At 39.1% G+C, this 27,728-nt stretch overlaps 1 long non-coding RNA gene across 1 annotated transcript; it reads left to right on the plus strand.

The window, feature by feature from the left end:
• The first annotated feature begins 8,839 nt into the window (after window positions 1–8,839).
• LOC132644415 (uncharacterized) lies at window positions 8,840–11,294 on the plus strand. The gene is made up of 3 exons (XR_009583846.1): window positions 8,840–9,202; window positions 9,690–9,738; window positions 10,851–11,294. It is a non-coding gene; the product is annotated as an uncharacterized LOC132644415 (long non-coding RNA).
• Window positions 11,295–27,728: the final 16,434 nt, after the last annotated feature.

Consider the following 27,728-nt stretch of genomic DNA (forward strand, 5'->3'; position numbering starts at 1 on the left):
AAAGGATAATGTTGTATTTGAGGATGACATGACTATTGAGAGTGATGAACCTAGTGGGGTGTTTGGTAATGTTGAACGTTTAGCTTCCTTTGGAGACTATAATGTGATATGTAACCCACTATGGGTTGAAGACACTCTTTTCCATGATGGAGATCTTCCCTTGAGGAATTGTGATCCATTTGTGGGGAAGGAAAGTGTTACAAAGGAAGGTAATTCTTGTCTATAAATTGCAAATTCTTCCTTTCATGTTCAACTTCATAGTAGCCCCTTGGATAATCTTGTCCTTGAACCGTATGGTGAGGTTACTTTGGGGAGTGATATTTATGAGGAAGTTATTTTACGTGATACCTTTCTTTATTACTTTTTTGCATATGATGACATTCATGATCTTTTTGGGAGTGCATCTTATTGAGGAGGGGGTCCTATCGGGGTACTCAGTTGTTGTCTTACCCGTGATATGTGGGTATCTTTTCCCTTTGATCCCGGTGAAGTCTTAACTTGGTGTGAATGGTATTATTTTGCAATTGCGGATCATTTGAATGTCCTGCCAACTTAGTGTCTTGAAACCCTTGGCTCTTTTAGAATATCCTCATTCCTTATTCTATGGGTTAGCCAAGTTCTGAGTGCTCTACTTGAGAGCATATTTTGCTTGAAAATGGTTGATACTTGGCTATATCACAAATTTGTGCTTACTTGGCATGGTGGTAGGTTAGTCCACCCTAACACTAACCCTCATCCTTTGAGGACTTGGTTTTTGTTTGTCTCCCTTATGGTTTTGCAAGGTTTAGATTCGAGGACGAATCTTTTCAAGAAGGAGAGAATGATACAAGACCAACTCCATCGAGCTTCATGAAGATGGAGTTTTTGAAGATCATGGGAGGTCCACATAGGATGGCCTTCAAGATATGGGAGATAGCTAGGATGGAAGGCTTCAAGAACGTCACATTCAAGATATGGAAGATAGCTTGGGAGGCTATTTGGAGAAGGAGGCTATGCATGCAAAAGGGGCTAGTACTTAAATGCAAGCCTTTTCAAGTTTCACTTCCATGAAAGACATCCAAACAAGGCCCTTACTTGATTAAGGGTATAATTGTAATAGAGCTAGTTGTCTACCTTATTTTTATTAGTATAAATAGTAGACTAAACATTTCAATAGGGGGCTTTTGCTGAATGAATAAATATTTTGAGTGTTTTAGGGTTATCTCTAGAGAAAGAAACTTGTGAGAGGCCTTTGGTAGACTCTTGTTGAATCTTGTATTGTTGAGAGGTTGGTTGCTTGGGAATCGATTCCCTTGAGGTCATCTTAAGAATTTGGTGTTTCTTTTGATGATAATTTAGAGGTCTTAGTTTTATATAACTTTGGTTGCTAAATTGAATCTTAAGTTGTGTCAAATTATCTATTTTTTCTTTTCCTTTTGTTTATCTTCTGAATTTCTCATTTCCGCGTATCCGTTTTTGTATCAATTTTGGTTTTTATGTTAGAAAAGAATATTTTTAAGTGTTCCAAGGAGTATATCTAGGCTGTGTGTACTCATCTTGTTGGCCTTTCCTTGGCCCAAAATTTGTACGTGTAGGTAAAAGCTTGGTTTCGTTTTAACTTGTCAGGAAAATGAGCTGTACTTTTATCAAAATCTGGTCCTTTCCAGTTTTAAAAGTTTAAGAGGTATTGGTCCGTCTTTTTTCCGAAGTTCATAAATAATACAAAGTTTATTCTTGACGGGAACTCATCCGTGGGCTGAGGCCCAAAATTCTAAGTCGTAAAACATTCTTTCTGTACAACTTGAGGAAAAATGAGTGAGTTTGTTTAAAAAGGAGTTTGTAATTTTATTAAGCTTCTAAAAAATCATTTTGTTAACAATAATCGTTTTTGACCATTTTGGAGTTTAAAACATCAAGTTATATTAAAAGGAGTTTATAAAAATTTCATTTTTTACACTTAGCTTCAAAACCGTTGAATTTGCTCGGGGTTTTGAAAATTCGTTGGGGACCTAAAGTCAGCTGAACAGTATAAGCACCGTTGTCCTAAGACGATTAATTCTAACCATAACATTTTACATTATAATATGAGTTTGATACAAATTACAAATATATCAAAGCTTTAAACAAATGATGTAAAATGAAATGATAATGGAGTAGAGTTGGACTAGGGGCATACCAAGCCCCTAGTTTAGCCATTTTCACCCGTGGCTGGGCCTACTGCACGCCTCACTATTTTCTTAGCGGTCGCGGACTCGATTTGAATTAATTTTCTATTGGGCCTTCGGCCTAATAGGTAGGCTTTGGCTGGACCCGAATGGTCATGAGAGTGAGGAGAGGGGGGAAAAGAAAAAAGAACCCGGTTAATTTATAAACACTTATCTTATCACTAAAATAACAAAACTATACATAGTACAAAAACATGAAAAATGCTCATATTGTTCTATACTTGCCCTGTTTTTCCTTGAGTGGATTTGTTTTGATTGGAGATTTTGCAATGGAATAGGGACTAAGTCCTTGCCTTGTGTTCCCGATGTCGCACAAGTTCCAAGGGGCTTCTATTAACTCTAGGTATGGCTAACACCGAGAAGGCCTGGACGACCCCGAACTACCATATTTTATCTCAACAAATACACCCAATTAAGAAAAAACAAGGGTATAGAATTTATGAGTGGCAACAGATTTGAGAAAATTCACAAACAAACAGCAATCAAGTGTCATATTCTAAGGGCAGATATTTATATCAAATCACAGCCAGCAACAACACTTAAGTGGGATTAAATAATCAGCAAGTAAGGTAATAAAGATGACAATAAGGATGGTGCACACAAATTGCTTCAGAGGGGAACACATATAATGATCAGTCTAGACATGGATTTGTTACGATAATCATAGCAACAGCAGGATAAGCTGAAACAATTCAGACATATCAAAGCAAGTATAGTAGAGTCCATGATCAAATGTAGATTTGCTTCTTTGCAGACACTTAGCCCAGGACTCATCATTAAAAAAAAACTCCAAATGCACACGTTCAGATAGCCTAACCTATCCTTTTATTAAGGTTCAAGCCACTTCCTAGAGGAAATAAGACATGGTTACACTAATTCAAGTGATAGCCTACCTCCTATCCCAAACTAAACTCCAGATTACACCTAACCAAGTCCTAAACCAAGCACAGTATTCACAGAAAAGGGCCTAGGAAGACCTCACAACCAGCCAAGGCTCATGGCCATGTTTAGAATTTTAAAGCACACATTCAGAACTGGCATCCTCTAAAACTTACCTCTCTTTAATAACTCAAACACACAACAAGCTGGTGCACAATGCAAGGCTACTAGTTAATAGACAAGTGAGATTTGAAAACCTTTGTTAAAGAAAAAGAAATCCCAATGGATAAGTCATGTGGACACTTAACCAAACAGCCTTACCACAGTTTTGGTTCCTAAAGGTGGTCTTTCAACATATTTAGACTAATCAGAGGCCTTTCCTAGAGAACAGAAGGAGAGGAAGAGAAAAGAAAGAAATGGATTTATAACATGATCCCAGTTTTGGCAAACACGGAATCCAAACATCACATAAAGAACAAGTCTTAATCAATAAATCAAGTTACAAGTCTCTGACATCAGTTATGGATAAACAAGTTAGGAAAAGTGGATGAAGACACATGGCCATCAGTAAAAGTAAATGGCAAATAACCTAGTGGACACTCAGTCTTCTTATAGGTGGACTTATGCATATATAATACACTCACCAGCCCCATTTTCACTTACACACCCCTAACTTTAAACAATAAGGCCCAAAACAAACAGACTCCCCAAATAAAAGATACTCTCAGAAGGCAAGGTTGGAATCATAAGACACTTAGACTCGACAAGTATTAATAGTAGCTCATTTAGTTCTAGGTGTATCTTCACTTCCTTTTTAGACATGGTTAGACTGTTTCAAACCACCTATGGCCTTTATGTGTCTCGAGTTCATGAAAAGAAGCTCTAAAAGAAAAGGATGGGGTCTCACGGTAAGGAAAGGGAAACAGGATAGGGCGGGGTCATCACCTCCCCATCTCCAGCTCTTGAATCTCCTTTCAGCAAAAAGGATCCTGGGTTCCACTGGTCATTACCTCCAGTTCATGCCCAGGCTAACCTTTCACTCTCCCAATACCTCTTCCCTCTCCTTTATGAGCTCCTCGTCATACCCCTAGGGAGACCACTAAGGGCCATGGGAAGATCTAGAAAAACTTAACTCTATCATACAGTTTCCACAATGAACCCATGGGACTAATGTCCATATTTAAACGCCTCTTATTACCAAATTCAACTGTGATATATACTAAGAGTAGAACCCTCATAAACACATACCAAAAATTAGCAAGCTAGTTAATCCATAAAGACTATGTGTAAAGTCAAAAAATAAAACTTTTTTATGAAGTTCGAATGTGATATACTGGGAACAGGCCCACCCTGAACATATAACAAACTGCAACAAGCTATTGTTTCCTTAACAACTTCAAACTAAAACCATGATCATGAAAAGGTCTTTGTTTTTTTAAATACATTATATTTCAAGAGAGAGAGAGAGAGTTGTTACACCTCAGAAATTTTCGCGTCGTTTGCATCTTAAGTAAACTAGCGTAAGCTTAGAGAAGTAATGGAATACCTATAAAATTAAGGAATACTTTCAACAAGTGCTAAGCAAGTGTCCAAAGGTTTTGGGATCAAGTAGATCGAAGAAAATAAGTTTGTCAAAACTTTGGGGAAAATCTGGCAAAATTTTGGACCGAAATTTTGGTCCAAATCTAGAGGGGCATATCTCCATGAATATGCGGAGTTATGGAATCCATAACCTATGAAAATTGAAGTTCCGAGAGTCTTCTTTCCAATGCAACTGACAGATCACGAATCCGAGAAATATAGTGAAAAGTATGGTCTGTATAAAAAATTACGATATGAATTACTGGCCGTAATTCAGTAATTTGACCGTAATTCAGTAATTTGTGGACATAAATATTGAGGCGGTGAGTTTTTAGAATGTTATAATTATGATCCCCTCTTCATTTTATTTCATTTTAACATAACCCCACGTCCTAAAACGCCCTAGAAACCTCTCCAAACATATATCAACATATTTCCAAGCCTAAACTAAAGATCAAAGTGAAGATTAAAGTGGTTAGGGTTTCCAAGTGAGGTCTAAACTTATCTCCTCTTCTTGAAGATGCTTGGGTGAGTATTTTTAAGGTGGAGTAACCTTGGAATTGAAGTGTTCTCGAATTTTGAGGTAAGATTTCATCTTAGTTCCATGCTTATGAGTTTATATGGTAATTATGTGAAGATTTGAGGAGAAGAAGTTGGAGGAAAACTTCAGATATGAATTTGATGATATTTTGAGTTGTAAATTAACTTGAGCTATAATTATTAATATGTAATGAGTATAATCTTTTTTTGAGGGATAATAATGATCATGAGGAAGTGTTGTATACAAGTGTATAAGGGATTGTGTTGAAGTTGTTGTTATGGATTAATTATGAAAAGAAGTTTTGGATTGATTTGAGTCCAATTTGAATATAAATCTCTTGGCTATTGTATTGTTGATGTTGTTATTGTTGTTTGGGAGTTGTTTTGGAATTTGGTGGAAGTAAGTGAAATGGGGGAGATGCTGCCAAATTTTCACTAACTCAGAATTTACTCTTGTTTGAACTTATGAGTGTCTTCGAGACATAACGTTAGTGTGAATCCTCTTAACTGTAGATTTGCGAGCTTGGGAGGAGAATGTTAAGTAGTTAAGGAAACATAAAGGTATGTTAAGGCTAACCCTTTCCTCCTCAAGGCATGATTCCTTTTTAGTGAACTTACACACTATATCCATAATATCCTTATTCCTAAAAATGCTAGAAACGCATGATTCTCAAGGTTCTTATGATATTATTGATAAATTTTCTTTATGATGATGATGATTCCATTTCTAAAGATACCAAAACTTATGGTTCTTGATTTTTTCATTATATTATTGGGATTATTTCATGATTATTGATTTTATTCATTGCTGTTGATCTCATCTTATAATAATTATTCTTTCAAGGTGAGATGTAGCGATGATGATTGTTCCATAATAGAAAACGGAGGTTTACCGACCTTACTTCACTCCAATAGACTTATAGATTTTATTGGGATCTCGCGCATGCTTTATATATGTGTGTATGTATTTTCTCACACCATGTCGCGCTATAGTCGGTCAGGCTGGCACGTGGATGTGCACGCCACTGCAGTGGGCAGATTATTATGTCACCCCAGACGCGGGATACCCCAGATGCGGGATGATATATTATGTGGATAGAGCTACACGTTCCGCAACACTAACAGTTATATTATGTATGTATGAAAAATGTCTTTTTAAAATCTAAGCATGCATGATATCTGCTTTAAGAGGCAATCAGATGTACAGGTTATTTCTCTTATCTCATGCTTCTTTTATACTTTTATTATATTGTTATTCATACCTTACATACTCAGTACATTATTCATACTGACGTCCTTTTGTTTGTGGACATTGCATTCATGCCCACAGGTTGGTAGAGGGACGGATCAGATCCCTAGGTGCTTCGTCAGCGACTACACAGGATCGCTCCATTTGGTCTGGAGCTACAGTTCTGTTGGTACTATTCTTTTGTGTATACATGGGCATGGCGGGGTCCTGTCCCATCCTTATTATGTTATGCATTCCAGTAAAGGCTTATAGACAGATATGTACGACTAGATGTTATGTGACCTTCTCGGTCCCTCTTGTGTTGTATCATAGGTTTGGTAGCCTTGTCGGCTCGAGTACTTGAGAAAAGCTTGATGACTTATATGTGTATATATATCTTTTGGCCTTGTGTCCCTTATAGATATGGCCTTTTATAGTTAGCATCATTGCCCACTAAGGGATGGATATAAGATGATGTACATGTGGTGGTGCTCGGTAGGTTAGCTCCGGGTGCCGGTCATGGCCCTCCGATTGGGTCGTGACAAAAGTGGTATCTGAACAGTTCGTCCTGGGGTTTGTCTACGAGTCGTGTCCAGTAGAATCTTATTTATGGGTGTGAAGCACGCCACACTTATAAACAGGAGGTTGTAGGGCATTTAGGATGGTTACCCTTCTTTGTATTCTAGATCGTACTATATAGCTGAGTCATAGGGTGTAAATCTTCAACCCTGACCTTTGTTGTTATACAGTTTGACGACGACGCCTTCAGAAAGGATTACGGGCAATTTGAGGATTGTTATAATGATAGGGGGAAATTAAGTTACTCATTAAAGGAGGACCTAAGTGAGGATGTATCCTCCATTGAGACAGACCCATCTGAGATCATGTCTTCTATGAAAACAGACTCCTCAGAGATTCAGGATAAGTCCGAGTCAGCATTACAGGTCTCCTCGACTTTGGTAAGTGTAGAGGAGCTAGGAAAAGCTCCGATGTTGCCAGTTTCACCTTTGGCCATAATTGGGCAAGGAAGGGAAAGGCCAATGCTGGGAGTTAAACCTCAAGCTTTGGATTCCAGTAGACCAGCGAAGAGTGCAGGGCCTTTCGAGAAACCAAGAAGTTTGCAGCTTGAGGGCCCTATTAACCAAGACTTGACGGTACCTTCAGATCAAGGCTCGAATGAAGGTGCCAGTTAGATTAGTATAGTTGGTACATTTGTAGAATGTTTGGGTGGCAGTGAGTGATGGATAGAGAGACAACAGGAAGAAGAATTTTACCAGCCCATGTTAGAGCGATTCGTGCCAGATCAAGGTTCTAGAGTAGGGCCATGGGAAGTCCCACATCCATCAGAATTTCAGGACCAGAGCAACCAAGGATGAAAGGTATATTTGTCATTTTGATAAAGTGTTAAAATTAAGTAAGTATGATTTGGAAATGTTTGATGTTATGCAACTATGGTAAGTCATAATGCCCCAACGATTATATGAAAGAAAGGAAAAAAGAGTAATATTAAAGAGGAATCTGTAAGATATGAATGACTTGTAAGTAAGAGGAGATAGTACAATATGAGGGGATGAGCGATGAGACTAGGCATAATTAGTGTTGTATTAATGTCTAAGCACCCCTGAGGGAGGTATCGATATATTATATACATTTCTGTTAAGATCATTTTTGGAGCATTACTGAAGAGACTTAAAAAGGAGAGAAGTTCTGATGGAAATTTTCAATTGGACAATAGCAAACGATAGTAACCTTAGAAGTGTTTTATTAATGAGACATCGATATTGTTACATCCCGTATTTTCATGCGTTGGAAGGCGTGCGAGTTAAATGACATTAGTAACGGAAATGAGATTATTCACCAAGTTTATGGGTGATTAGAGTGATGGTACATATACGTTGGAAATATTAGAAGTTAAACAAATCGAAGAAAATAAGTTTCGTTGAGGTTTGAAATTTATTTGAATGAAATACGATCCAAGCTATAATACCCTATATTTTTGGACTAGAGAAATTGGACCGTCCAACATGAGAAAATTTACCCGAGCCCGGAGGATATGGTCATATTCAAGCATGAAAATTTAGAACTCGGTGTACAAAAAATAAAATGAAGTCCCAAAATGATTTGAGATGGAAGAGTATGACGACGATGGTTGAAAATAATATTTTATGTGGTGCAAACAAGGATATGGGCTAGTGCTATATCACATGAATATAATAATGAGCATATGAAGTATTAAAAATAGGTACCATTCAAGTGAGTTGAGACCAAAAAAATTAATTATGTGTATAATTGATTAAGCGTGGGGTTTGTATTGAAAATAAATAAAGTAATGAAATTATTGGATAACTTTCACCTGGATAGGTGACAAGTAGGTGACATGTGTCCATGCATAACATAAGTGGTGGCACAATTTAATACTTAATTACAAGTTATGGGCCATAGACCCACACGTGTATGGAGAAGGACTAGTTATGTCCTATTTTATTGTTGGCTTTAAATGACATCTGAAGTATGTATATGTATTTTTAGCTACAGCAACATGTTTTCACTTCTTTGAGAGTTAATAACGTGTAACCTTGCAAACAAACAAAAACAAGAGTGTTTTCTTTGTTCCAAGGAAGAAGAACGTAATCTTCCTCAAAGAACAACGTACGGATTTTGGTCTCATTGTCTCTACTTCAATTTCACTGTTCCGTTTTATCGCGTTGTTTAACCCGGGCTTTCTTCATAATGAAGTAAGGTGGAACTGGATTAAATCTTGGCATATAAGGTAATAAATCTTCTCTCCTAGATGCATTTGAGTTATCCGGGTCGTATCTACGTTGCTAGATGAAAGAATTACGAAAACTATATTGGAAATCGGATAAATTGTTATTGTTATCATGTGGGCTGTTTGGTGGTTGTTATAAATTGTTTTGTGGGCTGGAATATCGTGGGATTGACTGTAGTTGTTGTTATGTTTTTTTTTGTTATACTATGTATATACGGAAATAAAGAAGTGTATACAAGCATCGATATAGGAATTTATATTAGGCTGTTTTGAAAGTGATTTAAGAATGGATTTGATTCTATTTGGATATGTATTTATTGATATTGTTGTTGGTATGGTGATTGATATTTTGGCTAAGTTGGAATCACGAGGATTATTATGTTTTAGGGAAGATGTTGCCCGAATATCGTTAGATTTCTAAGTAATTAAGGGTTGGTTTGAAAGAGTATCCTAATTTAATTATTGGCATATTTGGTATTATTTATAGATTGGTGAAGTCCAAGACCTAAGTTATGGTTAACTTGAGAAGCGACAAGGTATGTAAAGCTATCCCTTTTCTTCTTTTGGCATGTCCTAGGTATACTAGGTTGAGATTTGAGCCTCGGGGACAACTCTGTTCATGAAAATCCGAGTTTGATTTTGAGTACTATTCATTCACTGTAATTGAACTATGATTCTTATGTTTTGTTGGCAAAATGGCCAAACATTCGTAACTTTCTCAAACGTAATCGGATCGCCTTGAAACTTTCATGGATGACTCCATAGAGCCTAATATTTGTGGTTTTATGTCCGCCACTTCGAGTTGACTCGAGGTGGGCCCACTAGCCCCGAGACTTCCTTCTTTGTCCTATCCGACTTACTTTGGTAAAATGTTAAAAAGGAACTTTTGTTTATGATTCTGGCTATAAAAAAATGATATTCAAGTGGCTTCGTTTGATTTGCTCCATAAGTTATTTGAAAGCTCCCCAATGTGAATGATACCAAATTTTCAGAAAAAGGCTTATGAAGCATATTTTCGAAAGTTTGTAAATTTAAAGGCTTATATCTTTTGTATTCTACTTCCGACAGACTCGATACTTACTTTGGACCTTCTGATCTCAAAATATATGTATACGTACTTATTTGTCGAGTCTGGGAATTTAATTATGTATATGCATATGATTTCCCCACTACTCTGCTCATGCCTGCTATTATGACATCGTTCGCCGGTTCCCGGGCCGGTTTTGTGATCGTGCGCACTATGATATATTCGGCCGTATGCTGTGTTACGGTTCCCGAGACCTCGCCATAGGGCCGGGTACCGTTTATGGAGTTATGCTGTGATATGCCTTATGATATGATTTGATGATGTGATATGTTATGTTCGGAGATGTACGGAGATTTGAAACCTTCTGGAGTTATGCTGTGTGTGGCACCAGCGTCGGAGTGGTGACCACGTTCCTTAGCCTTATGCATGATTTTTACTTGCATGATATATATATATATACATATGCTTTCAGCACAGACTCTGATGTACTGATTCGGTAACGTCTCCCGGTACTTTTTTTATGTCAGTTATGGTTTGTATTTCTGTACTCTATGCTTTACATACTCAGTACATATTTCGTACTGACCCCCTTTCTTCGGGGGCTGCGTTTCATGCCCGCAGGTACCGAGGTTCGTGATCTGCCAGTGTAGGCCACACATTCTGCTACTACAGAGTGCTCCATTTTGATTCGGAGCCCACACTTTGGTATATGCCCTTTTTGTCATACATATGCTTCTGTATATTTGACTATTTGGGGTACGGCGGGGCCCTGTCCCGTCATATGATTCCGATATGGTTTGTAGAGGCCTGTAGTCATATATGTGGGTCATGGGTCACGTGTGTGTTTGTTTGTGCATGATCTGCGTTTTAGTACAGTTCCGTTTGCTAGTATGGCCAAAACGGCCCATTTCTCTCCACACGTATATGTATCTGGCAATGTACATTCCGCCAACCTATCAGATTTGGATACAGCCAAAATGGCCTGTATATTTGTATATGTGCATATGTACGGCGATGTATATTCCGCCGACCCGTTTGACTTGATATGATATTCTGTATACGCGACCGCTTAAGATATTATTTATTTTCAGTTTTGTTTAAAATGATGAATAAGCAATCTGAGTTAAGCTATAATATGACGATTTGGGTTGTATGTCCGTTTGGGTGTCCAAGTAGGGCACCAGTCGCGGCCCACGGGGCTGGGTCGTGACAGATATGATTAGATGGGAGTTGTAAATTTCCCTCGAGATAAGATGCGGAAAGGATACATACGTATTTAAATATGACCTTTGAGTGGAAATATGCTAACGATTTGCGAGCAGAAAGAGATAAAATAGGAATTATGGAAACGCAAAAGAGTATAAGTTATAGGATGATGAAGCTTAGTGTCTAAAGAGGATAGGATATGGAATGTAAGATTCACCAAGGATAATTATTGTTTTGAATATTAAAAAGGGATATGATTGGTTAGAAGAGGAAAAAGAATGATGTATGTTACTCAAGAGCTAGATATTGACGCGGACCTTATTATCGTATAGAGTATATTGGCAAGGATTTGATATAGAGGTACGATTATAAGAATATGTGAAACATGAGTTAATTCGCAGGAATGTATAAGACGAAGGCAAGACAAAGGTGCAGAAATTTCCTGTAGAAGTTTTATTATCACAAGATTATGGAGTTAGTAACACAAGGCTGAATAGCTAATGGGAAAAGTGAGTGATGTTTTAAAAGAATCACTTGCATTACAAGCATTGGATAAGTTTGAAGTCGCAAATTGATACAAAATACACACTTAATTGATGAGACGAACTTGTAGTCTAAAAGAGTCCTGCCTAAGGAATGGGAATGTATATAATGAAGAACTGGAGGAACATTAACAACCAGGGAAATTTTTTTAGAGAAGTTTTGTGCTAGATACCATTATAGTCATGTAATAGAAGAGCAAGTAATAGGAGGAGATGATTTCTGGAAGGATGATAAGGAAATTCTAAAGATCTCCTAGATAGAAGATCAGACCCATTCAAGGCCAGTACGTCTATGAGAGTATGTGACCCGCTATAGATATGTGCAACTGACCAGATGAGTAGTCGTGGAAATTACTAGGAGTAAGTACTTGCGAAAAAAAGGAGTTAAATGGAATGTCAAATATAGAGTAGTGGATTAACTCCCTGAGGGGGGGAAGACGAGACGACAAGCATTGGATCAGGGGTAAGATTAGTCAGAAGATGGAAAGATAATGATAAAAGAATTAGAAACTATCTCAATGGGCTATTACGCTAGCAGACCGATGAAGTGTAAGGACGATTTGATAATAAACATAACCAGTCAGTCATATGTACGACTAAATAAAGATTGGAAGACAATACTCGAAGGAAGGGATAGCTTGAAGTTTCAAGATAAGGGTGTTATATCCCGTATTTTTGAACGTCAGATTATTTGCTGAGGTGGGACCCACACATCGAGATTTTTTTGGGACATCTAAAAAAAAAATTCATATGAATCACATATGAGAAGTTAAACACGATTCAAGAAGGACCCTTGGGCCAAATCAAAGTGGAAGTCCTCCAAACGAATATTTTTAAGAAAACGTTTTCGGGTGATCTGACTTCAAGGGGCAAAAACGGTATTATAAGTTTGGAATTTGGAAACGTACCAAGAAATAGAAGTTGTAGATAATTGAATTAGCTTTCCAACCATAGTTCGTGGGTCCCCAGGTGACGTCGGTACAAGGAGATATGAACGTTTTAAGGTCGACAGGTCAGTGGGCTAGGCCCAACTCGGGACCAAACCGAGTTGGCCCAAAAAAATCAAAAAGAATAATAAGGCCCAAATTTGTGAGGCCCAACCGGCCATGGTTATGGCCCAAGCCAATATTAAATAAAATTTGGTCAATAAAAGGATGACTAAGTCATCCTTATCACAATAAGTTGTAGAGGTTTCAAGAAAAGAAGAACAAGAGAAAGAAGAGAGAAAAGCTTAAGGCCATTTCGGCCATAGAGAAGGTCCATGAGAAAAATTGATAAAAATTCTTCAAAAATCAATCCCTACCAAGTAAAGGGTGCTTAATAAGGTGGAGTTGTTGTTGGAGCAAGAAAGATTCAAAATCATACAAGTTGCCAAGTTGTAGTCAAGTGAGAAGTTGAAGAAGCAAGGTGAGTTTTGATCTTTCTTTATGTGTTATGAATGGTTTATATGTGTTGTAGTATGTTAAAATGGATGAAATTCATGAAAGAGATAAAAATAGGGGTGTGGCCGTGAGGTATGGAACATGTATATGTGTGTAGAAATTGTGTTTTAATTAATTTATCTAGTGTTTGGTTGTTATTGTTGTGAATGATATGTGGAAAATGGAAGTTGAATAAATTTGGAGAGGTTGTAGTGTGTATGCTTGATGTTGGCCGTGTAGTTGTAGAGTAATATGGAAGAAAAGGAGTCAATTCTATTTAATGTTTTGGTTGTAGTTGAATTGTGGATGCTAGATTGTTAATGAATGTATAATAATCTTGTGAAGTTGAAGTAGGTGGAGGTTTGTTTTAGAAGTTATGTGAATTGAATGTAATGTTCTTGCATGCATGGAAGGTAATGTGGTTAGTATGATGTTGTTGGAATATAGATCATGAGGTTGTGATTGTTTTCATTAAAGTTAGAAAGTTTTTGGAAGAAGTAGTAAGTTGATTGAATATGGAAGTTGTTAGTATTGTTGTTGTTGGAATTGTGGTTGATATTTTGGCCGGGTTTGAATTCCCGGGATTGTTGTTGATTGAAATTAGCCAAGTTGAACTTGGTGGGATGGAGTATTTATAGGGGAAGTGCTGCCGAAGTTTCGGTAGCCAAATGTTTCCTTAAGAATTCAACTCTAAGTATCCTAATAAGAGTTTTGGTAAACATGACCAATTTGCAGATTTTGACGAGATTGCAACGTGAATTCCGAATAGCAAAAGAAGCGGAAAGAGGTATGTAAGGTTTCACCCTTCTTTCTATGGCATGTCTTAGACGTAATAAGTTGGGTACGCGCCTCGGGGACAACTCTCTTCCCCAGAATCCGCATCCAAAGTTTTCCACTTTTTGTTCAATAGAATAGAACTAGAAAGTGTGCAAATGATGGAAAGACCTCTTAAACCCCTAGAACTTGCATAAGTGGGACCCGATTACCCTAGGACCCTCACAAGTAATGACATGACACGTAATATATGTAAATCATATACGTCACCCCATCCGGCCCGAGGTGGGCCCGCTACTCTCGGATTTTTCCTTACAGTCTTGCTTGACTTACTTGATGTGAATCCAAAGGGAACCTTTGATCCCGATTTCGTTACCAAATGATAAATACTATGACTCCTCTAACGAGGGCACTTCCATGACGATAATGATAACAATGATGTTAGATAAGAGAATATGCCTATGATACGTACTACCGGAACGACTCTATGACTAAGATGACTAAGCTAAGTATCTTATGTAAACATGAAAATGATAAACTAATTTTTGAATCTTATTTATATTTCCTAGCTATGACTTTATTTTCTAAAAGATTTCAAAGTCTATGAACTGTCATCTATGATGCCCCGATTTCATTCTACGTTTACTTTAATATTATTCCCCGTTGGTAGTCTCACCTTAAAATACTCGTTCCTTCAAGGTGAGACAAAGCGATCATGAGTATTCTATAATATAATCGGAGGTCACCGACCATTACGTCACTCCGATGACTACATGATTCTTCTTTGGGCTTTCCTACGTGCCTATGAGACATATGTATATAGGATACGTAAATGCATATAAGACATGTAAATGTATTTAAGATATGTGTATATATTTTTAAAACATGCACATGACGAAAGAGCTAGAGCGCTATAGACGCTGATACATGCACATGGTAAACGTATATGTATATGATAAAAGCACCAGAGCGCTATAGACGCTGATGTACCTACACGACACACGTATATGTATATGATAAAAGAGCTAGAGCGCTATAGACGCTGATATATGTACATGATATATGCATGTGTATACGGGGAAAATGGAGGTAAGGGCAGAGCGTTATGAACGCATATCCACCTGATCAGTTGGCATTACATGATATGATATCGTCCCGGACGCGGGATGCCCGGACGCGGGATGTGTATAGGTAGCCATACGCACAGGTAAAAAGACGAATACTAGAGATTGCAGAGGTTAGAACTGTAAATAAAAGAACAGATGTGTTACGCGGCGTTTCGAAAACTGCTAAGACCCCAACTCGTTCCATAATATGTGATATAAGTAGTGCGAGGGAGTGGGGGCGAAAAAACTAACGCTAAGACGCTGAAATGCACTAAAGTTTCAAGGTTAAGCGTGCTAGGGTGAGAGTAATTTCATGATGGGTGACCCCCTGGGAAATATGCTGAAATTTTCACAAATGTGGGAACAAGAGACGAATGTGAAGCTAGGTAGTCCAATGTAAATTAGAGTGTGTGGAGTGGTTACAAACCCTATAAAAGTCATGTAGGCTGAGACGGACAAGACTAACGTAAGAGGAGAAAGCGTGACAGAAAGGGGACTTATTAACGTAGGGCCAACGTTCGGAGCTTACTCAAGGGACTTACGACATAAAAGCGACCTAGCGACATGTGAGATGTCTACGAAGGAGACCTCCCCGAAGTATTATGATACACTATGAGGCCAGTTTAACATTCGAGGACGAATGTTCTAAAGGGGGGGAGAATGTTATATCCCGTATTTTTTAACGTCAGATTATTTGCTGAGGTGGGACCCACACATCGAGATTTTTTTGGGACATCTAAAAAAAATTCATATGAATCACATATGAGAAGTTAAACATGATTCAAGAAGGACCCTTGGGCCAAATCAAAGTGGAAGTCCTCCAAACGAATATTTTTAAGAAAACGTTTTCGGGTGATCTGACTTCAAGGGGCAAAAACGGTATTATAAGTTTGGAATTTGGAAACGTACCAATAAATAGAAGTTGTAGATAATTGAATTAGATTTCCAACCATAGGTCGTGGGTCCCCAGGTGACGTCGGTACAAGGAGATATGAACGTTTTAAGGTCGAAAGGTCAGTGGGCTAGGCCCAACTCGGGACCAAACCGAGTTGGCCCAAAAAAATCAAAAAAAATAATAAGGCCCAAATTTGTGAGGCCCAACCGGCCATGGTTATGGCCCAGGCCAATATTAAATAAAATTTGGTCAATAAAAGGATGACTAAGTCATCCTTATCACAATAAGTTCTAGAGGTTTCAAGAAAAGAAGAACAAGAGAAAGAAGAGAGAAAAGCTTAAGGCCATTTCGGCCATAGAGAAAGTCCATGAGAAAAATTGATAAAAATTCTTCAAAAATCAATCCCTACCAAGTAAAGGGTGCTTAACAAGGTGGAGTTGTTGTTGGAGCAAGAAAGATTCAAAATCATACAAGTTGCCAAGTTGTAGTCAAGTGAGAAGTTGAAGAAGAAAGGTGAGTTTTGATCTTTCTTTATGTGTTATGAATGGTTTATATGTGTTGTAGTATGTTAAAATTGATGAAATTCATGAAAGAGATAAAAATAAGGGTGTGGCCGTGAGGTATGGAACATGTATATGTGTGTAGAAATTGTGTTTTAATTAATTTATCTAGTGTTTGGTTGTTATTGTTGTGAATGATATGTGGAAAATGGAAGTTGAATAAATTTGGAGAGGTTGTAGTGTGTATGCTTGATGTTGGCCGTGTAGTTGTAGAGTAATATGGAAGAAAAGGAGTCAATTCTATTTAATGTTTTGGTTGTAGTTGAATTGTGGATGCTAGATTGCTAATGAATGCATAATAATCTTGTGAAGTTGAAGTAGGTGGAGGTTTGTTTTAGAAGTTATGTGAATTGAATGTAATGTTCTTGCATGCATGGAAGGTAATGTGGTTAGTATGATGTTGTTGGAATATAGGTCATGAGGTTGTGATTGTTTTCATTAAAGTTAGAAAGTTTTTGGAAGAAGTAGTAAGTTGATTGAATATGGAAGTTGTTAGTATTGTTGTTGTTGGAATTGTGGTTGATATTTTGGCCGGGTTTGAATTCCCGAGATTGTTGTTGATTGAAATTAGCCAAGTTGAACTTGGTGGGATGGAGTATTTATAGGGGAAGTGCTGCCGAAATTTCGGTAGCCAAATGTTTCCTTAAGAATTCAACTCTAAGTATCCTAATAAGAGTTTTGGTAAACATGACCAATTTGCAGATTTTGACGAGATTGCAACGTGAATTCGGAATAGCAAAAGAAGCGGAAAGAGGTATGTAAGGTTTCACCCTTCTTTCTATGGCATGTCTTAGACGTAATAAGTTGGGTACGCGCCTCGGGGACAACTCTCTTCCCCGGAATCCGCATCCAAAGTTTTCCACTTTTTGTTCAATAGAATTGAACTAGAAAGTGTGCAAATGATGGAAAGACCTCTTAAACCCCTAGAACTTGCATAAGTGGGACCCGATTACCCTAGGACCCTCACAAGTAATGACATGACACGTAATATATGTAAATCATATACGTCACCCCATCCGGCCCGAGGTGGGCCCGCTACTCTCAGATTTTTCGTTACAGTCTTGCTTGACTTACTTGAAGTGAATCCAAAGGGAACCTTTGATCCTGATTTCGTTACCAAATGATAAATACTATGACTTCTCTAACGAGGGCACTTCCATGACGATAAATATAACAATGATGTTAGATAAGAGAATATGCCTATGATACGTACTACCGGAACGACTCTATGACTAAGATGACTAAGCTAAGTATCTTATGTAAACATGAAAATGATAAACTAATTTTTGAATCTTATTTATATTTCCTAGCTATGACTTTATTTTCTAAAAGATTTCAAAGTCTATGAACTGTCATCTATGATGCCCCGATTTCATTCTACGTTTACTTTAATATTATTCCCCGTTGGTAGTCTCACCTTAAAATACTCGTTCCTTCAAGGTGAGACAAAGCGATCACGAGTATTCTATAATATAATCGGAGGTCACCGACCATTACGTCACTCCGATGACTACATGATTCTTCTTTGGGCTTTCCTGCGTGCCTATGAGACATATGTATATAGGATACGTAAATGCATATAAGACATGTAAATGTATGTAAGATATGTGTATATATTTTTAAAACATGCACATGACGAAAGAGCTAGAGCGCTATAGACGCTGATACATGCACATGGTAAACGTATATGTATATGATAAAAGCACCAGAGCGCTATAGACGCTGATGTACCTACACGACACACGTATATGTATATGATAAAAGAGCTAGAGCGCTATAGACGCTGATATATGTACATGATATATGCATGTGTATACGGGGAAAATGGAGGTAAGGGCAGAGCGTTATGAACGCATATCCACCTGATCAGTTGGCATTACATGATATGATATCGTCCCGGACGCGGGATGTGTATATTTATGGTTAAATGGATCGGCTGCCAACGCCTCGGCAATATGAGATGTCCTATTTTATATGTATATGTTTATGAACAAGGAAAGATTCTTAAAGGAAAGCTAAGTACGCATAGCACCTGCCAAGGGTATATATATATATATACAGGTTATGTTTCTACCTCAGGACATGTGCTATTATTCTCTTATGTCGTTATTTCCATTTTATACTTTCCGTATGCTACTATTCATGCCTTACATACTCGGTACACTATTCGTACTGACATCCCTTCTTGTGGACGCTGCGTTTCATGCCGCGCAGGTCAGCAGACAGGCGGATTTGATCCTTAGAAGCTCTACCAGCAGTGTTGACAGTGCTCCAGTTATTCCGGAGCCTCACTTCCTTGGTACTATTTTGTGTATATATATTCGTGCACGGTAGTACTCAGCCCTTTCTATGTATAAACGTACTATGTCTAGAGGCTCGTAGACAGATATGTACAGTCAGTTAAGTATAGTTAGGTATATGGTGTTTTGGCATGCTAATGTTGATGTATAAGTGATAACGAAGTTTATTAGTCTATGTTCAGAATAACGCCGCTAATGTTAATGTTCAAAAAAAAAATGGCTCTGTTTACATGGCTTGCTAAGAGGTAAAGGTAAAACGATAGACAAGGGGTGCTCGGTACAAGTATCGGGTACTCGTCACGGCCCCTAGACGGGTCGTGACAGAAGGGTGTGACAGAAAGTTCGATATGAAGAAACAGAGAAGGATTGAGTATGATGGCACTCAAAGTAAATAACGGATTACGATAAAAATTTAAGTAAACAGCCACCGCGAGCTAGTCGGGTGATTACGAAGTTTCAACATCGCAGAATGGTTGGGGAAGTATTGTACAGGAAAGGCCTTAAAGGCAAAAACATTCGAGTCAAAATCTAGTAAGGTTTTCTCGAAGGAAAGATGCGGAGTTATCAATTGAGGAGGACTAAAATGAAAATGAACTATTCGAAGGAACGCGATTATTTGATGGTAACAGCCTACAATGAAAAAGAATAAATATGTATGATTATATAGAAGTGAAAGCTTATGATAATATGAGAATTCGAGAGATAGGATATTCAGGACATAAAGGAATTAAAGTCGCATTGTAAGTAAATAAAATAAGATGGGCTTAAATAAGGAATTGAAGGCTAGTGGCGATAGTGAAAAGGATAATGGGAAGGAAGTTCGTGTAAGACAGCTTCATGGCATTAAGATGAATAAGGATATACCTGGTACCAAAATGAATATGTTTATTCTGGAAGGTAACCGAAGGGTATAGGATAGTAACAGCAAGGTTGATATATGTTAGGAAACTTGAGCAAAGACATCGTATACTAGATATGGTATATCTCTTAAATCAAAGCTAGAAAAAGGATTCAAGAAACGACTTTATGTTAAATATAGCAAGGGTAGACGGTTTATTCTGAGGCAACAAAGAGGTATCATGACCTTGGTGGATTGATAGAAAGAACATATTACAAGTTCGTGGTCCATTAATTGATAAACAGAAGTCTGAGATATTGAAGTATCATTTGGTTATGTCATTGAGGAAATGATCAGTATGGACTTCGTAATTGTAAGAAATCGGGAAAGCTATATATGGAATTATTCGACTACATAATATTTTGGTTACCCGGTGAAGATGTCCAGTTCTCTACTGGTACCTGAGGATCAATGTATTCAGAGAAACCTGAAGAATATAGATTACCCCAGTATTGCTTTCCACCTTGAGATAAGTGGGTAGGTAGAGCACACCCTTCAGACGCCCTAAGTTATGTTATGAGCATGTATATTAGACTTTTGAAGAAATTGGAACAATCGTTAGTGTGGATTGAATTTGTAAATAGATCGAGTCGCCATTCCAATGTTTAGATGGCCTGTATGAAGCCCTATAACAACAAAAGAGTATTAGACAGTTTGAGACTTAGAATTTTATTCTGAAGAGATTTATGAGATTTGATAAGGAAGACAAATTTACTTTGGATACTTTAGACTTCATGAAATTATACACAGGATGGGCTAAATTCAGATTGGGAATACGTATATCAAGTCTATCATATGTCCGTGCTTCTTAAATGTGTTGGAAGTGTTCCAGAGTTGCGCCAGTTGATGATTTTCAGATTACAGAACAGTTATCGCTCGACAAAGTTTCTACTACCCTATCAGATCACTAAGTTCCAAATTCAGGGATTGAGAACCAAAGAGGTAGCCTTGGTAAAAGTACTGTAAAAGAATGTGAACGTTAATGAGATGACTTGAGAAGCTGAGGAAGACAGAGGATTCAGATATCTGTACTCGTTATTGTCACGACCCGACTCGGGGCCGCGACGAGCACCCGGTGCTAACCCACCCGAGCACCCTCTTAGCTTACTCTTATACTTACATCTAGGTGAGCCACATAATTATACATGCATTTCCATTGATTCGTCAACTAGTCCCATATGGACAACCACACATTTATATCATCATAGGCATTTATGCTACATCAATATACATGGGCCAATGTGGCCGACAAAATGATATACAAAACATAGGCCGACAAGGCCAAACACATCTACTCACACACACATACGTCTACGAGCCTCTAAGAGTATATCATATCACATTAGCGGGACAGGACCCCGTTATGCCCATAATTATATACACAAAAGAATGAGTACCCAAAAGATATGGCTCCGAAGGAAATGGAGCTCTCTATCAAAATCTCTGAATAGGCAGCTAAGGATCAAATCTGTCTCCCTGCGCACCTGCGGGCATGACGCAGCGTCCACAAACAAAAGGACGTCAGTACGAAGAATGTACTGAGTATGTAAAGCATGATCAACATCAATAGAGAAGCATAATAGATATCATATGAAGATAGCATAGGAGGGGAGACAGTAATATCATCATCATGTCGCTTACTTGCATACATCGTCGTTCGTATCCTATAGTAATACTCGTACCGTACTTGTGCTCATATTCGTATACATGTCCTTATCCGTATTCCTATACATAGTCTTTTCACATTCATATTCATATTATATACATAGTCATTTCACATACATAGCATTTACATAGCATACCCGACCTCATGGGATCTGTGTCTTATACATACTTGGCCAACCATGGCTCAAGGTCATACATACCTGGCCCTACCAAGGCATCAGGGTTATCCGTACCCTCTGCAGAGGTGTGCGCGCGTTTCGTAATCGTATACATACTTTATACATAGTCATATACATATAGTCTTACCCGGCATCATAAGCTCGGGGTCTTATTATAGCCCTTCATAGGCACACATACACATATATCGTAGCTCGTAAGCATCTCTAGTCTCATTTTACTCTCATAATCATTTCTATCCTCATCATTATCGTTACATTTACATTATGGACTTACTCGTTATACGAGGAATGTAGTATAAGCATAGTACATATCAAGGGTCGTGAGCTTATGAGCTCGGAATGTCAACCATGTGAAGACAACATACTCATATAGAGGAATTTAGGAATTTGGCCAAGAACCATGCCTTATGAAAGAAGGGTTAGCCTTACATACCTTTCCGTCGAACTATTATACGCTTGCACGTTCCCTTCCAATGCTAGCGTTTATACCTTCATCAATATCATAACAATGGCCATTAGTCATTCACATTATCCACATTATCTAGAATTCCTCAATTTGCCTCTAATTCACCCACATTCATGATTATAACACCCATCTTCGTCCATTCGTCTAAAGTGTTTAGTTCATGATCTTAATACCATTTATAACACATTCGTATCACAACACAACAACATTCATAACTCAATTCAAACTATTTCTCAAAATGTCACTATTCATCATTCACGACCTAGTTGACCACATTTTCTACAATCCATGTATTTTAATTCTCCAATACCTCAAACATCCTGTAAAAATCATGAATCTTACCTTAGAAGTTGTAGGAACAAGCTTTGGTTGATAATACTCTTCTTTGAGCAAAACCCTAGTTTTTCTCCATTTGGATTTCTTGACTTGGATGATCCTTGATGATTCCCTTATCCTTGATTTACTTGTCTTAATGATATGGATGACTTATAATCCTTGAAAACTCATAAAATAAATGTAGAGGGAAGTTCTAGAGAGAAGTGGTGTAATGTTGTAAATGAAATAAGACAAGTCTTGATCCTCATATTTAATGAATTGAAAAATTTGTGCTGGGTGAACAGTGGTCGTCCATGGAGGTTTACGGTCCGTATTTCAGTTTACTGACCGTCCCTCGGGGTCATTTTTAAGCTTAAGCAGAACCAAAAACTTTGGCCTGCATGCATGGTGATTTACGACCATGGTTTACGGGCCGTAAATCACTTTACGGTCCGTCCACCAGGTCGTATTATACCTCTTCCTCAGCTGGTAGAAAGTTGAAGTTTGGTATGCCAGTTTACGACCTGGCAGTTTACGGACCGTATACCAGTTTACGGTCCGTATTTGCACTTTACGACCAATGGCAGAAAGCTGAAGCTTTTGCATGGCAGTTTACGACTGCCAGTTTACAGACCGTATTGCACTTTACGGTCCGTATTTTGCAATATACGACCGCTGGGCAGTTTTGCCAACTTTCAATTTTTTCTCATTTCTCGACTTTTCATTCTAATCATCCACATCCCTTTACATACATCTCCCATGAAACATTATACATTCGCACTCCTCGCACACCTCATTAGTTCATTTACTTGCGTACCAACGGGAAATTTTTCCGAGGTGTAACATTCTACCCCCCTTAGGAACATTCGTCCTCGAATGTTAAAGGCTTGGGGAATTCTATAAAAATTTTGCCAGAGTTTCCTCTATAATGTGGCACTACCACCCTGTCACAACAATCCACAATAACAATGCCTCACAGGGCAATAATACAACAGCACTAGAAATTTGGCCACACACGACCTGAATGTATAAAAGGAAAACATGCATACCTTATGATTTTGACGTCTCATCTTGGACTTCTTCCAAGGGCTGAAATAAATATGGGTATTTGGATCGCATATTCTCTTCTGCTTCCCATGTCATTTCCTCTCGATTGTTATTTCTCCACAGAACTTTAATTGAGGCCACTTCTTTGTTTCTAAGCCTCCGTACTTGCCTATCTAATATGGCAATGGGTATTTCATCATAAGTTAACTCTTTTGTCACTTGAATATCATTCACTGGGACGATCCTCGTAGGATCTCCAACACACTTCCGAAGCATCGAGACATGAAATACTGGATGGACTGACTCCAAATCTGGAGGTAGATCTAGTTCATAGGCCACTTTGCCTATTTTGTGCACAATTTCGTATGGCCTAATATACCGGGGACTGAGCTTCCCCTTTTTGCCAAATCTCATCACGCCCTTCATTGGCGACACTTTCAAGAATACCCAATCTTTTACTTCGAACTCTAAGTCTCTTCGACGATTATCCGCATAGGACTTCTGACGACTTTGAGCCGCTAGCAACCGATCTTGTATGAGCTTAACTTTCTCTATTGCTTGCTGGACCAAGTCTGGCCCTATCAACTTAGCTTCTCCGGTTTCAAACCACCCAATTGGGGATCTACACTTTCGCCCATATAGAGCTTCATACGGTGCCATTTGAATGCTAGAATGGTAACTGTTATTGTAAGAAAACTCAATGAGTGGCAAATGGTCATCCCAATTTCCTCCAAAATCTATCATACATGCCCGTAACATATCTTCAAGAGTCTGAATAGTACGTTCAGCTTGCCCATCGGTCTGTGGGTGAAACGCCGTGCTTAGGCGCACTTGGGTCCCTAAACCTTCTTGGAAAGACCCCCAAAACTTGGTTGTAAACTGAGTCCCTCTATCGGAGATGATAGATACCGGAACGCCATGGAGTCTTAGTATCTCTTTAAGATAAAGCTTGGCATAATCTTCTGCCATATAGGTCGTTCTGACCGGTAAGAAATGCGCTGACTTTGTGAGCCTATCCACGATCACCCATATAGAATCATATTTACGTCGAGAACGGGGTAACCCTGTAATGAAATCCATATTAATCACTTCCCACTTCCAAGTTGGGATTTCTATAGCTTGCAATAAGCCACCCGGATTTTGGTGTTCTATCTTCACTTGTTGGCAATTAGGACACTGAGCTACGAATTCTGCTACGTCTTTCTTCCTCCCATTCCACCAATATATAGTCTTAAGATCACGATACATTTTCGTCGCTCCAGGGTGAACGGAGTAACGGAAACAATGAGCTTCTCTCAAAATATGATGGCGTAGACCTGCCACATCGGGAACACATAACCTGCCTCGACATCGGAGAACTCCGTCTTCTGAAATGTCAAATGATGACCCCTCCTTCTGAGGGAGTGTATCTCTGTACTGCATTAGCATGGGATCCTCAAATTATCGCTCTTTTACTTCCGCTACTAACGATGAAACTGCTGAATTCTGAATAATAGCTCCACTGCTACCGGAGTCCATCACTCGGACTCCTAGGCTAGCTAACTGCTGAAGATCACGGGCCATCTCTTTCTTTTCTGGTTGTACATCACTTAGACTTCCCATCGACCTACGGCTAAGAGCATCAGCCACAACATTTTCCTTTCCGGGGTGGTACAGGATTTCGACGTCATAGTCTTTTAGCAACTCTAGCCATCGTCGTTGCCGCAAATTCAACTCTTTCTGCTTAAAGATGTACTGGAGACTCTTATGATCTGTATAAATATCCACGTGGACACCATATAAGTAATGTCTCCTTATCTTTAAAGCATGGACCACCGCGGCTAATTCTAAGTCATGGGTAGGATAATTCTGCTCATGTTTCCGTAATTGTCTAGAAGCATACGCAATCACCCTACCATTTTGCATCAATACACAGCCTAGCCCGACGCCTGAAGAATCACAGTAAATAACATATCCTTCCAATCCTTCTGGAAGTGTCAAGACTGGGGCTGAAGTCAGTCGGTCTTTCAACTCTTGGAAACTACGCTCGCAAGCATCTGTCCATTGAAACTTAGCTGACTTCTGAGTCAACTTGGTGAGCGGTGCAGAAATAGAAGAGAAATCCTCAACAAATCTTCTGTAATAACCTGCTAAACCCAAAAAGCTATGAACCTCCGTAGGGGTCGTGGGCCTTGGCCAAGTCTTCACTGCCTCAATCTTTTGGTTATCCACTCGAATACCGTCAGCTGCAACAATGTGGCCCAGAAATGCCACTGAGTTCAACCAAAACTCGCATTTGGAAAACTTCGCGAATAACTCTCGAGCTCGAAGAACTCCAAGGACAATTCGCAAATGATCCACATGTTCTGCCTTGGATCTAGAATACACTAGGATGTCATCGATGAATACAATCACGAATCGATCCAGAAAAGGCCTGAATACATTGTTCATTAAGTCCATAAACACTGCCGGTGCATTAGTTAGCCCAAACGACATTACTCGGAACTCGAAATGGCCATATCTTGTTCTAAAAGCTGTCTTAGGGATATCTTTCTCCCTAACTCTTACTTGGTGATACCCGGACCTCAAATCAATCTTTGAAGACCATTTGGCACCTTGCAATTGATCAAATAAATCATCAATCCTCGGGAGGGGATACTTGTTCTTAATTGTCACTTTATTCAATTGCCGATAATCAATGCACATTCTCAAGGAGCCATCCTTCTTCCGCACGAACAATACGGGTGCTCCCCACGGGGATGAACTAGGCTGAATGAAGCCTTTTTCAAGCAAGTCTTTCAATTGCTCCTTCAACTCTTTCAACTCTGCGGGTGCCATCCTATAGGGAGGAATAGATATGGGATTAGTGTCTGGCAACACATCAATCGCAAAATCTATCTCTCGCTCGGGAGGAAGGCCTGGAAGCTCTTCCGAGAACACATCCGGAAATTCGTTCACTACCGGAACTGACTGAAGTGTCGGCGACTCAGCTTCTACATCTTGAACTCGCACTAGGTGATAAATACACCCTTTCGTGATCATCTTCCTTGCCTCTAGATAGGAAATAAACCTACCTTTTGGTGATGCCGCATTCCCTTTCCATTCTAAGACTGGTTCTCCCGGAAACTGGAAACGAACCATCTTCATTCGGCAATCAACTTTGGTGTAACAAGAAGCCAACCAATCCATGCCCACAATAACGTCAAAATCTACCATTTATAGCTCATGCAAATCAATCATGGTACGACGATCACAAATCACAATCACACAATTCCTATATACTCGGCTAGCTATTACCGAGTCACCCACGGGTGTAGACACCTCAAAAGGTTTGATAGACTCCGGCTCAATTATAAATCGACCCGCAATATATGGAGTAACATATGATAATGTGGAGCCCGGATCAATCAAAGCATATACATCATGAGAGAATACCGATAATATACCTATGACCACATCAGGAGAAGACTCAAGATCTTGGCGTCCAGCCAAAGCATAAATACGGTGCTGAGGACCGCTAGTACTGGGAGCTCTACCTCTACCTCTACCATGGCCGACTGGCGCATGTGAGCTTGGTCCCGTAGGGCGTACAGATGCCGAAGATCTGGCTACCGACCCTGATGGCTGGGTCCTACCTCTACTATGTACTGAGGGGAAATCACGCATAATATGGCCTGGCCGACCATATGAATAGCAAGCGTCTGAACCTGATCGGCACTGACCCCAATGCAACTTTCCACACTGAGAACATCGTGGTACGGGTGGCCTTGGCTGGCCTGAATCACCTCTAAACTGAGACCCCGAATAACCCTGACTCGGCTCGGAATGAGTAGATCTGTCAAATCTCTGCCCCGTGAACTGTGGAGGTGTACTGGTCATAGAATAGCCCGAATGGCTGGGAAACTGCTGTCTGTGTCCGCCCCTAGACTCGCTCCTCGAACCCGAAGGTCTGGCCCTCTTGTTATGGCCCCTATCCTGCTCACGTTCATTTCTCCGCTGCTGTAGGTGTTCCTCTAATTCCTGAGCATGTGCCTGAATGCGTGCAATATCCATGCCATCCTGAAGGGACGCAGTCAAACATTTATCCATCAAGTGTGGCCCTAGGCCTTTCACAAACCGGTGCACCCGATCGCCCATATCCGCTAC

The sequence above is a fragment of the Lycium barbarum genome, chromosome 1, assembly GCF_019175385.1.
Source record: "Lycium barbarum isolate Lr01 chromosome 1, ASM1917538v2, whole genome shotgun sequence".
NCBI classification, from domain to species: domain Eukaryota; kingdom Viridiplantae; phylum Streptophyta; class Magnoliopsida; order Solanales; family Solanaceae; genus Lycium; species Lycium barbarum.